Source organism: Oncorhynchus gorbuscha, linkage group LG22 (genome assembly GCF_021184085.1).
Source record: "Oncorhynchus gorbuscha isolate QuinsamMale2020 ecotype Even-year linkage group LG22, OgorEven_v1.0, whole genome shotgun sequence".
Lineage (NCBI taxonomy): Eukaryota > Metazoa > Chordata > Actinopteri > Salmoniformes > Salmonidae > Oncorhynchus > Oncorhynchus gorbuscha.
Genome location: NC_060194.1, coordinates 13,422,084 through 13,438,032, shown reverse-complemented (window position 1 = coordinate 13,438,032; position 15,949 = coordinate 13,422,084). Strand labels below are relative to the sequence as shown.

General features: G+C 43.2%; 1 pseudogene; it reads left to right on the top strand.

Annotated features, from left to right (window-relative positions):
- Positions 1 to 15,949, top strand: part of LOC124009922 — a 106,003-nt pseudogene that overhangs the window by 77,811 nt on the left and 12,243 nt on the right.

Below are 15,949 nucleotides of genomic sequence, written 5' to 3'. Positions count from 1 at the left end.
ACCACTTGGCTACCCCTGTAGCCAAGTGTAGTCTATCACAGTGCCATCCATTTTGTCACCAAAGCCCCATTTACTACCTACCACTGCAACCTGTATGTTCTCATTGGCTGGCCCTTGCTACATATTTGTCACCAAACACAGGTCATCTATAAGTCTTTGCTAGATAAAGCCCCACCTTATCTCAGCTCACTGGTCACCATAGCAACACCCACCTGTAGCACACGCTCCAGCAGGTATATTTCACTGGTCATCCCCAAAGCCAACACCTACTTTGGCCGCCTTTCTTTCCAGTTCCCTGCTGCAAATGACTGGAACAAATTGCAAAAATCACTGAAGCTGGAGACTTATATCTCCCTCTCTAACTTTTAGCATCAGCTGTCAGAGTAGCGTACCGATCACTGTATCTGTACACAGCCTATCTGTAAATAGCACACTCAACTACCTCATCCCCATATTGTTATCTATTTTTTTTGCTCTTTTGCACCCCAGTATCTTTACTTGCACATCATCATCTGCACATCTATTACTCCAGTGTTAATGTCAAATTGTAATTATTTCGCCACTATGGCCTCTTTATTGCCTTACCACTATAATCTTTCTACATTTGCACACACTGTACATAGATTTTTATATTGTGTTATTGACTGTACGTTTGTTTATCCCATGTGTATCTCTGTGTTGTTGTTTTTGTCCCACTGCTTTGCTTTATCTTGACCAGGTCGCAGTTGTAAATGAGAACTTGTTCTCAATCTGCCTACCTGGTTAAATAAAGGTGAAATATATCTATATTTGTTTTCATAAAATATGTAGCATGATTTTTGGGGGGCCACCAAGTTTTCTGAGCAAAAAAATATTCATTTTTATTTTATCTTTTAAAATCATTTTTCTTGGACATAGAGTATTGTAAAATTATTAGGAAATAAGCTAAATGTGATTTTAATTTTAAGGGAATCTGTAACCAAGTATTCCCAGGTATAAATAGAGAGGCATATGTGATCGTATCGCAATATTTGAAATTCAGTTTTTTTCAAATACTATATATCTGTTTGAGATTCTTGCGGTCAATTTGCAGTGTACAAATGATTTCTAACTATGTAACTAGGGACCCCTGTCTATTGTATCACTCTGAGGGAGATAGGTGGGAACATACTGAAGGAAAGATACTGTACTCTGCAGGTTGTTTGTTTGTATACACTACCGGTCAAAAGTTTTAGAACACCTACTCATTCTTCAAGGGTTTTTTCTTTATTTTTTATTATTTTCAACATTGTAGAATAATAGAGAAGACATCAAAACTATGAAATAACACATGGAATCATAAACAAATCTAAATATATTTGAGATTCTTCAAATAGCCACCCTTTGCCTTGATGACAGCTTTGCACACGCTTGGCATTCTCTCAACCAGCTTCACCTGGAATGCTTTTTCAACAGTCTTGAAGGAGTTCCCACGTACTGTATGCTGAGCACTTGTTGGCTGCTTTTACTTCACTCTGCGGTCCGACTCATCTCAAATTATCTCAATTTGGTTGAGGTCGGGGGGTTGTGGAGGCCAGGTCATCTGATGCAGCACTCCGTCACTCTCCTTCTTGGTAAAAATAGCCCTTACACAGCCTGGAAGTGTGTTGGGTCATTGTCCTGTTGATAAACAGATGATAGTCCACTAAGCCCAAACCAGAGGTGATGGTGTATCTTGCAGTAGCCATGCTGGTTAAGCCTTGAATTCTAAATCAATCTCAGACAGTGTCACCAGCAAAGCACCCCCACACCATGTTTTATGGTGGGAAATACACATGCACATCTATTCACGCACACCGCATTTCACAAAGACATGGCGGTTGGAACCAAAGATCTTCAATTTGGACTCCAGACCAAAGGAAAAATTTACACCGGTCTTATGTCCATTGCTCGTGTTTCTTGGCCCAAACAAGTCTCTTCTTATTATTGGTGTCTTTTAGTAGTGGTTTCTTTGCAGCAATTCGACCATGAAGGCCCGATTCACGCAGTCTCCAATGAACAGTTGATGTTGAGATGTGTTTGTTACTTGAGCTCTGTGAAGCATTTATTTGCGCTGCAATTTCTGAGGCTGTTAAATCTAATGAACTTATCCTCTGCAGCAGAGGTAACTCTGGGACTTCCATTCCTGTGGCGGTCCTCATGAGACCCAATTTCATCATAGCGCTTGATGGTTTTTGCGATTGCACTTGAAGAAACTTTCAAAGTTCTTGAATTTTCTGTATTTACTGACCTTTATGTCTTAAAGTAATGATGGACTGTCATTTCTCTTTGCTTATTTGAGCTGTTCTTACCATGATATGGACTTGGTCTTTTACCAAATAGGGCTCTTCTGTACCTTGTCACAACACAAATGATTGGCTCAAATGCATTAACCTGGAATGAAATTCCACAAATTTACTTGTAACAAGGCACACCTGTTAATTGAAATGTATTCCAGGTGACTACCTCATGAAGCTGGTTGATAAAGCCAAGAGTATGCAAAGCTGTCATCAAGGCAAAGGGTGGCTATTTGGAGAATCTCAAATATTAAATCTATTTTGATTTGTTTAACACTTTTTTGGTTACTACATGATTCCATGTGTTATTTCATAGTTTTGATGTCTTCAATTTTATTCCATAATGTAGAAAATAGTAAAAATAGAGAAAAACCCTTGAATGAGTAGGTGTGTCTAAACTTTTGACCGGTAGTGTATATAGGGACATTATCAATGTGTGCTACTCTGAGTTCATTTTAGTGTCCTCAGGATCTTTAGAATCCTGATTCTGAAAAAGTATTATCTTTCTAACTTTATTTCACACACACAAACACCCACAATCCTACACACAAACACCCACAATCCTACACACAAGCACCCACAATCCTATACACAAACACCCACAATCCTACACACAAACACCCACAATCCTACACACAAACACCCACAATCCTGCACACAAACACCCACAATCCTACACACAAACACCCACAATCCTACACACAAACACCCACAATCCTGCACACAAACACCCACAATCCTGCACACAAACACCCACAAGCCTGCACACAAACACCCACAAGCCTGCACACACACACACACAATCCTGCACACAAACACCCACAAGCATGCACTCAAGCACCCACAGTCCTACACACAAACACCCACAATCCTGCACACAAACACCCACAATCCTACACACAAACACCCACAATCCTGCACACAAACACAAACACGCACAATCCTGCACACATACACCCACAATCCTACACACAAACACCCACAATCCTGCACACAATCACCCACAATCCTGCACACAATCACCCACAATCCTGCACACAAACACCCACAAGCCTGCACACAAACACCCACAAGCCTGCACACACACGCACAATCCTGCACACAAACACCCACAATCCTACACACAAACACGCACAATCCTACACACAAACACCCACAAGCCTGCACACAAACATGCACAGTCCTGCACACAAACACCCACAAGCCTGCACACAAACACCCACAATCCTACACACAAACACGCACAATCCTGCACACAAACACCCACAAGCCTGCACACAAACACAAACACCCACATGCCTGCACACAAACACCCACAATCCTACACACAAACACGCACAATCCTGCACACAAACACCCACAAGCCTGCACACAAACACAAACACCCACATGCCTGCACACAAACACCCACAGTCTTACACACAAACACCCAAAATCCTGCACACAAACACCCACAATCCTACACACAAACACCCACAATCCTGCACTCAAACACCCACAATCCTGCACACAAACACAAACACGCACAATCCTGCACACAAACACCCACAATCCTACACACAAACACCCACAATCCTGCACACAATCACCCACAATCCTGCACACAAACACCCACAAGCCTGCACACAACCACAAGCCTGCACACACACACCCACATGCCTGCACACAAACACCCACAAGCCTGCACACAAACATGCACAGTCCTGCACACAAACACCCACAAGCCTGCACACAAACACCCACAATCCTACACACAAACACGCACAATCCTGCACACAAACACGCACAAGCCTGCACACAAACACAAACACCCACATGCCTGCACACAAACACCCACAAGCCTGCACACAAACACCCACAAGCCTGCACACAAACACCCACAAGCCTGCACACAAACACCCACAAGCCTGCACACAAACACCCACAAGCCTGCACACAAACACCCATAAGCCTGCACACAAACACCCACAAGCCTGCACACAAACACCCACAAGCCTGCACACAAACACCCATAAGCATGCATACAAACACCCACATGCCTGCACACAAACACCCACAAGCCTGCACACAAACACCCACAAGCCTGCACACAAACACCCATAAGCATGCATACAAACACACACAAGCATGCACACAAACATCCACAAGCATGCACACAAACACATAAACACACACACATTCTCTCTCTCTCTCTCTCTCTCTCTCTCTCTCTCTCTCTCTCTCTCTCTCTCTCTCTCTCTCTCTCTCTCCTCCTCTCTCCTCCCTCTCTTCCTACCTCTCTCTCTCTCTCCTCCCTCTCTTCCTACCTCTCTCTCTCTCTCCCTGCTTGAGTTTAGCTGATGTTTCTGCTCTCAAGTCAGTGTGTTTAATTCTCATCAGCTGGTGAATGAGAGTTAAGAGGAGAGTGTTATGCTTTCAGCATCGCCCATGGTTGTTCCAGAGGACTGGAAAGGACAGAGCAGGAAAACACTAACTACTGTACTATGGGCAGACCTAATATCAACAGGGAGGCAGAACCTTCAACCTGTCCTACCACTATTCCTTCTACTACTACTGCTTAACTGTATTTAAGAATATGAATACTTAATAGGATTGCGTGTAAATAGTATTTTTGTTGTCTCTTAGTGTCTTTCCAATATATAACGCTTATTTTAGTCAGTTATTTTGCTTGTTTAGTTTTTATTGATGTATTATTATTTAAACATAATGTAATGTTCTTGTCTATAACTGTTCTGTTCTTCGTCATGTATTTGTGCGTTTTATGAGGACCCCAGGAAGAGTAGCTGTTGCATGTGCAGTAGATAATGGGGATCCTGAACTATTCACACGGCTCAACATTGTGTGTGTGTGTGTGTGTGTGTGTGTGTGTGTGTGTGTGTGTGTGTGTGTGTGTGTGTGTGTGTGTGTGTGTGTGTGTGTGTGTGTGTGTGTGTGTGTGTGTGTGTGTGTGTGTGTGTGTGTGTGTGTGTGTGTGTGTGTGTGTGTGTGTGTGTGTGTGTGTGTGTGTGTGTGTGTGTGTGTGTTTGCGTGTGTGTGTTTGCGTGTGTGTGTTTGCGTGTGTGTGTATGTGTGTGTGTGTGTGTGTTTGCGTGTGTGTGTTTGCGTGTGTGTGTATGTGTGCACTATACATGCGTGCAGGTGCTTGTGTATGTGTGTATTTGTGTACAGTTCTGTGTGTCTCGGCAGGCCTGTTGGATCTGGGAAAAGTGCTGCTCAGCTAAAGACTGAATTATTGAGCACTAGGGAGCAGTGGGGAGCGTTGAGCAATGTGTTTGTGAAAGCCTGCTGTGCAGCTCAACACCAGGTCTACTACTAACACTGTCAACTCAATGACCCAGTGCTGCCAATCACAACCTGATCACTATTCCCTAAACACATCACCTTACGGTCATGGTCTGTTATAACCCACTAACCTGGACTGTTGAGGTTCATGCATTCCAATGACAGTATACTGCTGGTGAAAGGGATTGGGTGCTCTCATTTTGTATTGCCCGGTCCCTGGGCTGGGTGGAGATTTCACTTAAGGACCAATGGAATGGTCTAAAATGTGGAACTTCCGCCCAAAACAAACGCTGCCACTTGTGAAGGCCTTCCCTGACAGGTTAGAGAGGGGCTGAGCATAACTCTCATTGATAGATGTCAATCCCAACCAATCAAATTGGAGTAATCAGACATTACCTCAGTGCTCGATAAGTAGTCAGCTGGGAGGCAAGGGAGGGATTTCTACACATTCGATTGATATGTAAGCTGAGTAATTATGTATTAATTATGATCCCCATTAGCCACTGCAAAAGCATCAGCTGCTCTTCCTGGGGTCCACATGAAGCATGACATCATACATAGTACAGTTCAAATTACAATACAAGATATATAAAATGGCTTTGTCTCTTCACAGTCCCCTTTGTGATTAAACATGACACTAGATAGGTCGCTGGATCAATGATTTCCTGGAGGCCACGCTAACAATTATCTCAAATCAAATCATGGATTGGAACACTTGCATGCACACTACCTATTGTGGATAAGTGACAATATCCAGTCCAGAGAAACATGTAAGCACTTGACACACACACACACACACACACACACACACACACACACACACACACACACACACACACACACACACACACACACACACACACACACACACACACACACACACACACACACACACACACACACACACACACACACACACACACACACACACACTAGTACAGACACTGCAAGAGCCATTCCAGTGGCCAAACCCAGGGAAAGAGAGTGTGGGAATGTGACGCGTCCACAGGGATTGATAGCAGCAGATTGTTGAGGTTAATATTTCATTTAAACGTTTGGAAAACATCTCATCAATGCCATGGTTCCCCTCGGCTGCGGTTTGATCTTAAACAGAATAATGAACGAGGCCTTGATGGGTACTTATCTCTCTCCTCTCGTTTCTCTCTCCCTTTTACACTCTAATTTCTCTCTCCTGTCGTTTCTCTTTCTGCGAGTATGTTGAGTATTGAAAGCCTTGTCAAGGATATTTACATTTTCTTCCTCTCTCTCTCTCTCTCTCTCTCTCTCTCTCTCTCTCTCTCTCTCTCTCTCTCTCTCTCTCTCTCTCTCTCTCTCTCTCTCTCTCTCTCTCTCTCTCTCTCTCTCTCTCTCTCTACAGAAGCTGTACAGACGTGTTCTGCTGTGTGATCTTCATCATCGTCATCCTTGGATACATAGCACTGGGGACTGTGGGTGAGTGGATACAAAACCATAACCACTATTACCAGGAAAGTGTAAGGATGTCTATACAACTTTTCATGACATATAGGTCTACATGTATTGGATGAAACCCGATCTCTCACCTTCCCACAAGTCTAGGAAGTGAGACTAGCATTGGACAGACTAAATATTAGCCTTCATGGAGTGAACGCTGTTTATAATCAGGGTTACTTAGAGAAAATTGGACACCTTGAAAAATGAAAATGGATGGCCCTGCCTTCAGCAAAATATATTTGACCTAAGCCCTCCTGTAACACTTTTTTTAAACAAGTGACCCTCCCGTATACCCAAAATAATAATTAAAACAAAAAGTGGATACAGAGAACATGCCTACCATTTACCCTCACTTCTTGGACAGACAATTGCCTTAGATATGCATTTTTAGAAACTGTTCTTCATCCGGTAAGCATTACATGGAAATGCAGGAATTTTGACAGCACATATGGCTAAGGGGCAGAATGTTGTGGGTTCGCAGACCACTGGTAAAAGCATTGCAGGAAGTTCTCATATTGTTTGTAGGTCCAAGAAAAAAAATCATTTCGTAAACATTTAATGGAATTGTATGTCATTTTATATATTAGCAGAATATTTTTTAATACCACACAAATTACCAAAACTACAGGCTAGGAATGGACAGAGAATAGGCCTATCTTATTATATTTCTAAAATGCCAAATCAGTGTGTCTTGTTTGCAACAAAACTGTTCCTGTTTGCAGATATTTAAATCTGAGATGTCATTAGGAATCTGAGCATGGTACTTTCAAAGGTTAGGCTTCCCTTTCCACCCCAGACAGAGTAGGCCTACCTTTCCACCCCAGACAGAGTAAGCCTACCTTTCCACCCCAGACAGAGTAAGCCTACCTTTCCACCCCAGACAGAGTAAGCCTACCTTTCCACCCCAGACAGAGTAAGCCTACCTTTCCACCCCAGGCAGAGTAAGGCTACCTTTCCACCCCAGACAGAGTAAGGCTACCTTTCCACCCCAGACAGAGTAAGCCTACCTTTCCACCCCAGACAGAGTAGGCCTACCTTTCCACCCCAGACAGAGTAAGCCTACCTTTCCACCCCAGACAGAGTAGGCCTACCTTTCCACCCCAGACAGAGTAGGCCTACATTTCCACCCCAGACAGAGTAGGCCTACCTTTCCACCCCAGACAGAGTAAGCCTACCTTTCCACCCCAGACAGAGTAGGCCTACCTTTCCACCCCAGACAGAGTAAGCCTACCTTTCCACCCCAGAAAGTGTAGGCCTACCTTTCCACCCCAGACAGAGTAGGCCTACATTTCCACCCCAGACAGAGTAGGCCTACCTTTCCACCCCAGACAGAGTAATTCTACCTTCCCACCCCAGACAGAGTAAGGCTACCTTTCCACCCCAGACAGAGTTGGCCTACCGAAGCAGAACATTTTCAGCTTTAACTGCTGGCTACTCTTCTTCCTTTGCTAAACCCAACGAGAGAAGGTCACAAGTGTTTCCCTAAAAGCTGTCTGAGTTGAAACATCTTCTATTGTACAGAAAGTGAATAGCTTAATCAATGGATAGTGACAGAATTAGATTACTTCCCAAGCAAAGTAAATGTTTTGTCTCCTCGGCTTTCGAAGGTTGTAGCTCAGCCTTTGAATGACAAATAAACTAAACAATGATATCCCCATATGCATCGGAGTCACGTCTTTCCTTGGTATTTTACAGCTTGTTTCTAGCATCGCAGTATCGCAGACCAAATCGCTGTTATTGATCCCTTTATATAATCGGATCTGTTTTCTTTCCTTTAAAATCTATAGCTAGATTTCATCTGTCAAACAGGTAGGCCTTCCTCTAATTTCTTAAATAGGAAGAAATAGGCTCCAACACAATGCCCTCTTGTTGTTAGTAAAGTCTAAATCAAATGAAGACCCGTTTTAATTCATTATACCTACTCTAATAACTCTGATAAATATATCATGGGCAAGAAACATATTGTTTTTAATAAAAATCTATTATAGTAGTAGCCACCGGTCCTCCTTTCCATCTTCGCGCTCTCCTTCTCAATTTGAATAGAACATAGGGTATAGGCTAGTCCTCGCGCAATAATTTTTGGACTAGACCTAATCACAAATTACTGAACTGCCACCTACACAGGCCTACACAGCACAACCATTGGTTAGGCAGAACACAAAAAAAATGTATCAGCAAAAGCAGAGCAGGCCCGGGGCTCAGGGTTGGAATACCCATTGCAGTGTGTAATGCAGCGTAGTTTTATTTACACCATGCCAGCAGCTATCTTAGAAATATAACTTTGCTCTTTGCTTCTCCCAGCACGCACTTCGTAGCCCCTAGCCTATAGGCTATGGCTCATTTATTGAGACCTCACTAGATAGCCTATAGGCTCACTTGGTATTGCACGCCCAGCGAAGAATGAGAGATGAGGGGCGGTATTGGACACACACCGATATATAGCGACTAATTCTAAAACACTGAGAAATATTGAAATGTAATCAATTACAAATTGTATGACCCTCCCCTTGACTAGAGATTTAAAACAGTATTAAACCCTCCCCTGGACTAGATTTAAAACAGTACTAAACCATCCCCTTGACTATATTTAAAACAGTACTAAACCCCCCCCTTGACTAGATTTAAAACAGTACTAAACCCTCCCCTTGACTAGATTTAAAACAGTACTAAACCCTCCCCTTGACTAGATTTAAAACAGTACTAAACCCTCCCCTTGACTAGATTTAAAACAGTACTAAGCCCTCCCCTTGACTAGATTTAAAACAGTACTAAACCTCCCCCCCTTGACTAGATTTAAAACAATACTAAACCCTCCCCTTGACTAGATTTAAAACAGTACTAAACCCTCCCCTTGACTAGATTTAAAACAGTACTAAACCCTCCCCTTGACTAGATTTAAAACAGTACTTAACCCTCACCTTGACTAGATTTAAAACAGTACTTAACCCTCACCTTGACTAGATTTAAAACAGTACTAAGCCCTCCCCTTGACTAGATTTAAAACAGTACTAAACCCCCCCCCCTTGACTAGATTTAAAACAATACTAAACCCTCCCCTTGACTAGATTTAAAACAGTACTAAACCCTCCCCTTGACTAGATTTAAAACAGTACTAAACCCTCCCCTTGACTAGATTTAAAACAATACCAAACCCTCCCCTTGACTAGATTTAAAACAGTACTAAACCCTCCCCTTGACTAGATTTAAAACAATACCAAACCCTCCCCTTGACTAGATTTACAACAGTACTTAACCCTCACCTTGACTAGATTTAAAACAGTACTAAACCCTCCCCTTGACTAGATTTAAAAAAAATACTAAACCCTCCCCCTGACTGAAATTGAAAACGCATGACCCTCCATTATCCTCCAGGTCCCCATTCTGTAAAATTCTATCCATCTCTTATTTCATCGTCCTAGTTGAGTCAAATTTCTGGTCCTTTCAAAACAAAACAGTGTTAACAAGCGATGTAAAGGGAGCTGCTACATGAGAAGCCTTGTGTTTAGAAATCTTCTTTGAAAGCAGTGATGCCACACTGGCCTAAACCCAAACACACTGTCCCCCTGAGTGCGAGTCAGCAGATTAACCTTTTGATCACAGAGGGCTCTGAAAACCCACCGCTCAATACTCTGTGCTGTGTTAGAAAAGATTAAACAGAATACCATTCATTTCTAACTAGCTACTGGGGTTTAGATGGTGGAGTAGGAAGATAAAAGGGTAAAAACAAGAAAGTGTGTGTGTGTGTGTGTGTGTGTGTGTGTGTGTGTGTGTGTGTGTGTGTGTGTGTGTGTGTGTGTGTGTGTGTGTGTGTGTGTGTGTGTGTGTGTGTGTGTGTGTGTGTGTGTGTGTGTGTGTGTGTGTGTGTGTGTGTGTGTGTGTGTGTGTGTGTGTGAGTGTGAGAGAAATAGAGAAAGAAGTAGCAAGTGTGAGAGACATAGTAAACATCGTGTGCAGTAGAGAGATGCAAAGAAAAAGAGCCTGCGAGAGAGAGAGAGAGAGAGAGAGAGAGAGAGAGAGAGAGAGAGAGAGAGAGAGAGAGAGAGAGAGAGAGAGAGAGAGAGAGAGAGAGAGAGAGAGAGAGAGAGAGAGAGAGAGAGAGAAATAAAAAGATAAGTGTGTAGCATCCGTTCTATTCACAGAGACAGAATGCGAAGACGTTCACAGCACCTCTGGTAGAAATGAATGTTTCATGCCCCACAGCTCTAGGAAGTTCTTCTTATCTCCTCTCTCATTTTTTATTTTTTATTTTAATCCCTCTCTCCTCTTCTCCTCCTCCCCTGTTCTGGTAAAGATCAATCCATCAGTCAATGATTTCTTCTGCTTCAAAAGTTCTGTACCTTTTCTCATAGTAATGATCTCAGAAATGGTAAGCAGCCAGCAAATTGAAAGTGTAGTTTTAGAAGTGACTCTGCACTCAAGGTAAAGTTGCTTCAAACATCGAGTACAAGCAGCTAATTACTGTGCTCTACAATTTCCCCTGTTAGCGGATATGCGTTTTCCATTCTGAATACTTATTGATGCAATCAACTGTTCCCCTTATATTACCATCACCACTAGGTACAAACGTTATAGGCAGCCCTACTCCCTATGCCCAACAGTCGCTCAGTGAGAGGGAGCCGTAATCGTTGAGAAAAGAGAGAGAAGGATCAAACGTAGAAATGTAAAATATAGCATTCCTGTGTATTGATTCCGGTTCTAGAAAGCTGGGTTATGACTGATATCTGGTCAGTGTTGAAATAGAGAGGTGATATGCTGCAAAGGACAGCCAGGGAGAGAGAGAAAAGTGGGTGAGAGGCCCTTTGTTCAAAAATCCTTTTGATTCAGACAGTCTCAGCAAGGGGTCTTTTTGTTGGAAAAGGGACAGATATATATATACTGTGACATTGCCTTTGAGAACATGGGGCATCATTCAATTCAAACCTACATTGCAGTCCTTAGTAGCACACAATAGAAACAAACCTTTTGTCCTGTAGTCAAATGAAACCACAGAATGGCCTTGGCAACTTAGCACACAAATACATTCCTCCAGTTTTCAGAATAAGACGAGTGAATGCAGGCATCAGTGTTTTAAGTATATATATATATATATGCTTCTGAAACATTGAGATGAGGAGCTTCCCAATCCCAACCCTTCTTTGAGACAGATGATAGACATATTCATGCTTGGCAGCTTACTCAGAACTGGCCACCAGAGACTCATGACCTTTAACCGCCCAACTGGCCTTATTCCTTCCAATGTCATTATTGAACCGTGGCATCCAGACCCATTATAATGTAAGTTGTCCACGCTGCAGCCCAGTCCTCTAGACTCAAGTTCATCCTTTGTCAATGTGCCACAGCCATTTCATCTCATATTTTTAGTATGAGTTCTCCTCGGTAATGGCGTGTTGTAGCTCTTGTCTCATATTTTAGTGTGATCTCATCCTTTGAAGAGCAGAAGGGATGCAGGCATTCATAACCAATAGAGCGTAGAGCTCTTGATATTGGAGCAATGATGAAGTCACTCCTTACTCTTCATCCCACCTGCCAGCTACAAATTACCTCATGCTACCAGGAGAGGCGAGCCCACCATCACACACACACACATACTACACGCACGCGCACACACACACACATACTACAGGCACGCGCACACACACACACATACTACACGCACGCACGCGCACACACACACACACACTACACGCACGCGCACACACACACATACTACACGCACGCACGCGCACACACACATACTACACGCACGCACGCGCACACACACACACATACTACACGCACGCACGCGCACACACACACACACACATACTACACGCACGCACGCGCACACACACACACACACATAATACACGCACGCGCGCACACACACAAGACAGTCATTGCAAACTCACTCACTCAGACGGTCATTGCAAACACCGTACACACATGCACAAAAAAAGGATGGATGCATGCGCACAAGCATGAGCACGTGCACACACACACACACACACACACACACTTACTACAATTTACTCCAATCCAACCCTCTCTACAACACAAAAATAAATCCACAAGAACTTCATCCTCTCAGACACGCTCACTCAATCCACTTCTTTCTCTCTTGCACACACTCGCGCGCACACACACACACACACACACACACACACACACACACACACACACACACACACACACACACACACACACACACACACACACACACACACACACACACACACACACACACACACACACACACACACACTTTCTCTCTCACCCCAGAAGCATCATGTGTGGTTTGGGGGAAGCCTCTGGCTGTGCTGATTTAAAGTACTCTTGGACCATAATAAAAAAGATTAGTCTGACACCATACAGTATATAATTAATTCAGCATAATTACTGATTCTCTTTGATTTTTAGAGTAGTGGCAACTTTACTATTTACACTCACCTGCCAGTTTATTTGGTACACCCATCTAGTACTGGGTCGGACCCCCCTTTGCCTCCAGAACAGCCTGAATTCTTCAGGGCATGGATTTTATTGTGAATTTTATCATATTTCTGTTCTTCTTGTTTTTAGCTGATAGGAGTGGAACCTTGTGTGGTCATCTGCTGCAATAGCCCATCCGTGACAAAGATTGAGTTGTATGTTCCAAGATGCAGTTATTTTTTGATTGACGTACCATTCTCGGTAAACCCTAGACACCGCCATTGGTGAAAAACCCAAGAGGGCGGATGATTCTGAGATACTGGATCCGGCGTGCCTGGCACCGACGATCATACCGTGCTCAAAGTCAATTAGGTCACATTCAATTGAACAGTAACTGCTTTATATAGCATGCCACAGCCACGTGATTCACTGTCACGTGGAGTGAACCATTTTTCTGAACGGGGTGGTGCACCTAATAAACTGTCCGGTGAGTGTATCTACAGGTCCCTACATGCCAGTCCACTCTCTATCTCTCTATCCGTCTGTCATCAGCATTCACTAAGTAGTTCAGATACTGTACAGACGCATTACAGTTGGATTCGGATACCCCATTGTGGATGGGTGACTCTCTACCCTAATGGGTAAGGAAAGAGCCAAGACATGGGTGAAAACATGAATACTATACTGTACTTACTGCGCGGAGTGACTTGTAAACATCAGTTTTGATGTGGCGACAATACAGACTGTGCAGTGAAGTACATTACCTGCCACTCATTTCATGCCAGCCAGGAATCAACGATCCCATTAGTCAGTCAGACTCTTAGAGAGAGGTGACAGGCTTTCATTCATGGGAAAAAGGTACTGCTATTGATCCCAACGAAAGGACACAGATAAACATGCAGGTACGCAAGCACACACACACACACACACATATGGTGTCTTAGAAAGGGAAATCCAGCTCCTCTCCTGTACGCTTTCTGAACAGTGCTGTAAACGATGCGGAAAATAAGCCTTAGAAGAGGGATTATGCTTTAGGCCAACACTATCGACTCCTGTCAACACTCAGCCACAGCAGTAGAGAGGCACTAAAATACACACAATGACCACTAAAGGAGCTGAAGAACACATCATACAGATCACATTCTGTCGTGCAAAGATTTTTCCATTTTTGGTCTTTTATTTTGAATGACCTTGTCTTCATTTTGCTTTTCCCTCTGTTCGTTTTCCCCCTGCTGGTCCTGCCACAGGAGCTGTCTTCCCAGTTCACATCATTAGAGTCCCTATTTCTCCCCTTGTTTTCCGCCCTGTGTCACAAAGATGAATCTGAGTTAGATCCAGGGAATGGGAATACGATTTCATTCTGTCGTGCAAAGAGACTTTTTCCATTTTTGGTCTTTTATTTTGGTAATGACACAAGAGGGTGATTAATTAATTCACTGGTTTCTCTCTTTCTTTTTCTCTCCGTCCTTCTACCTCCTCCCTTTTCTCTCTCTAGCGTGGCTACACGGTGACCCCAGGAAGGTGATCTACCCTACAGACAGCTACGGACAGTTCTGTGGGCAGAAGGGTACCCCAAACGCGTAAGTAATTGCTGTAGTGACTGATTAACCAGGTACAGTTGAAGTCGGAAGTTTACATATACTTTAGACAAATACATTTGAACTCAGTTTTCACCATTCCTGACATTTAATCCCAGTAAAAATTCCTGTTTTAGGTCAGTTAGGATCACCACTTTATTTTAAGATTGTGAAATGTCAGAAGAATAGTAGAAAAAAATATTTATTTCAGCTTTTATTACTTTCATCACATTCCCAGTGGGTCAGAAGTTTCCATACACTCAATAAGTATTTGGTAGCATTGCCTTTAAATTGTTTAATTTGGGTCAAACGTGTCAGGTAGCCTTCTACAAGCTTCCCACAATAAGTTGGGTGAATTTTGTCGCATTCCTCCTGACAGAGCTGGTATAACTGAGTCAGGTTTGTAGGCCTCCTTGTTAGCGCACGCTTTTTCAGTTCTTCCCACACATGTTCTATTGGATTGAGGTCAGGGCTTTGTGATGGCCACTCCAATACCTTGACTTTGTTGTCCTTAAGCCATTTTGCCACAACTTTGGAAGTATGCTTGGTGTCATTGTCCATTTGGAAGACCCATTTGTGACCAAGCTTTAACTTCCTGACTGATGTCTTGAGATGTTGCTTCAATATATCCACATAATTTTCCTCCTCATGATGCCATCTATTTTGTGAAGTGCATCAGTCCCTCCTGCAGAAAAGCACCCCCACAACATGATGCTGATTCTTCGGCTTGCAAGCCTCCCCCTTTTTCCTCCAGACATATCGATGGTCATTATGGCCAAACAGTTCTGTTACATCAGACCAGAGGACATTTCTCCAAAAAGTACAATCTTTGTCCCCATGTGCAGTTGCAAACCGTAGTCTGGCTTTTTTTTTAGCGGTTTTGGAGCAGTGGCTTCTTCCCTGCTGAGTGGCCTTTCA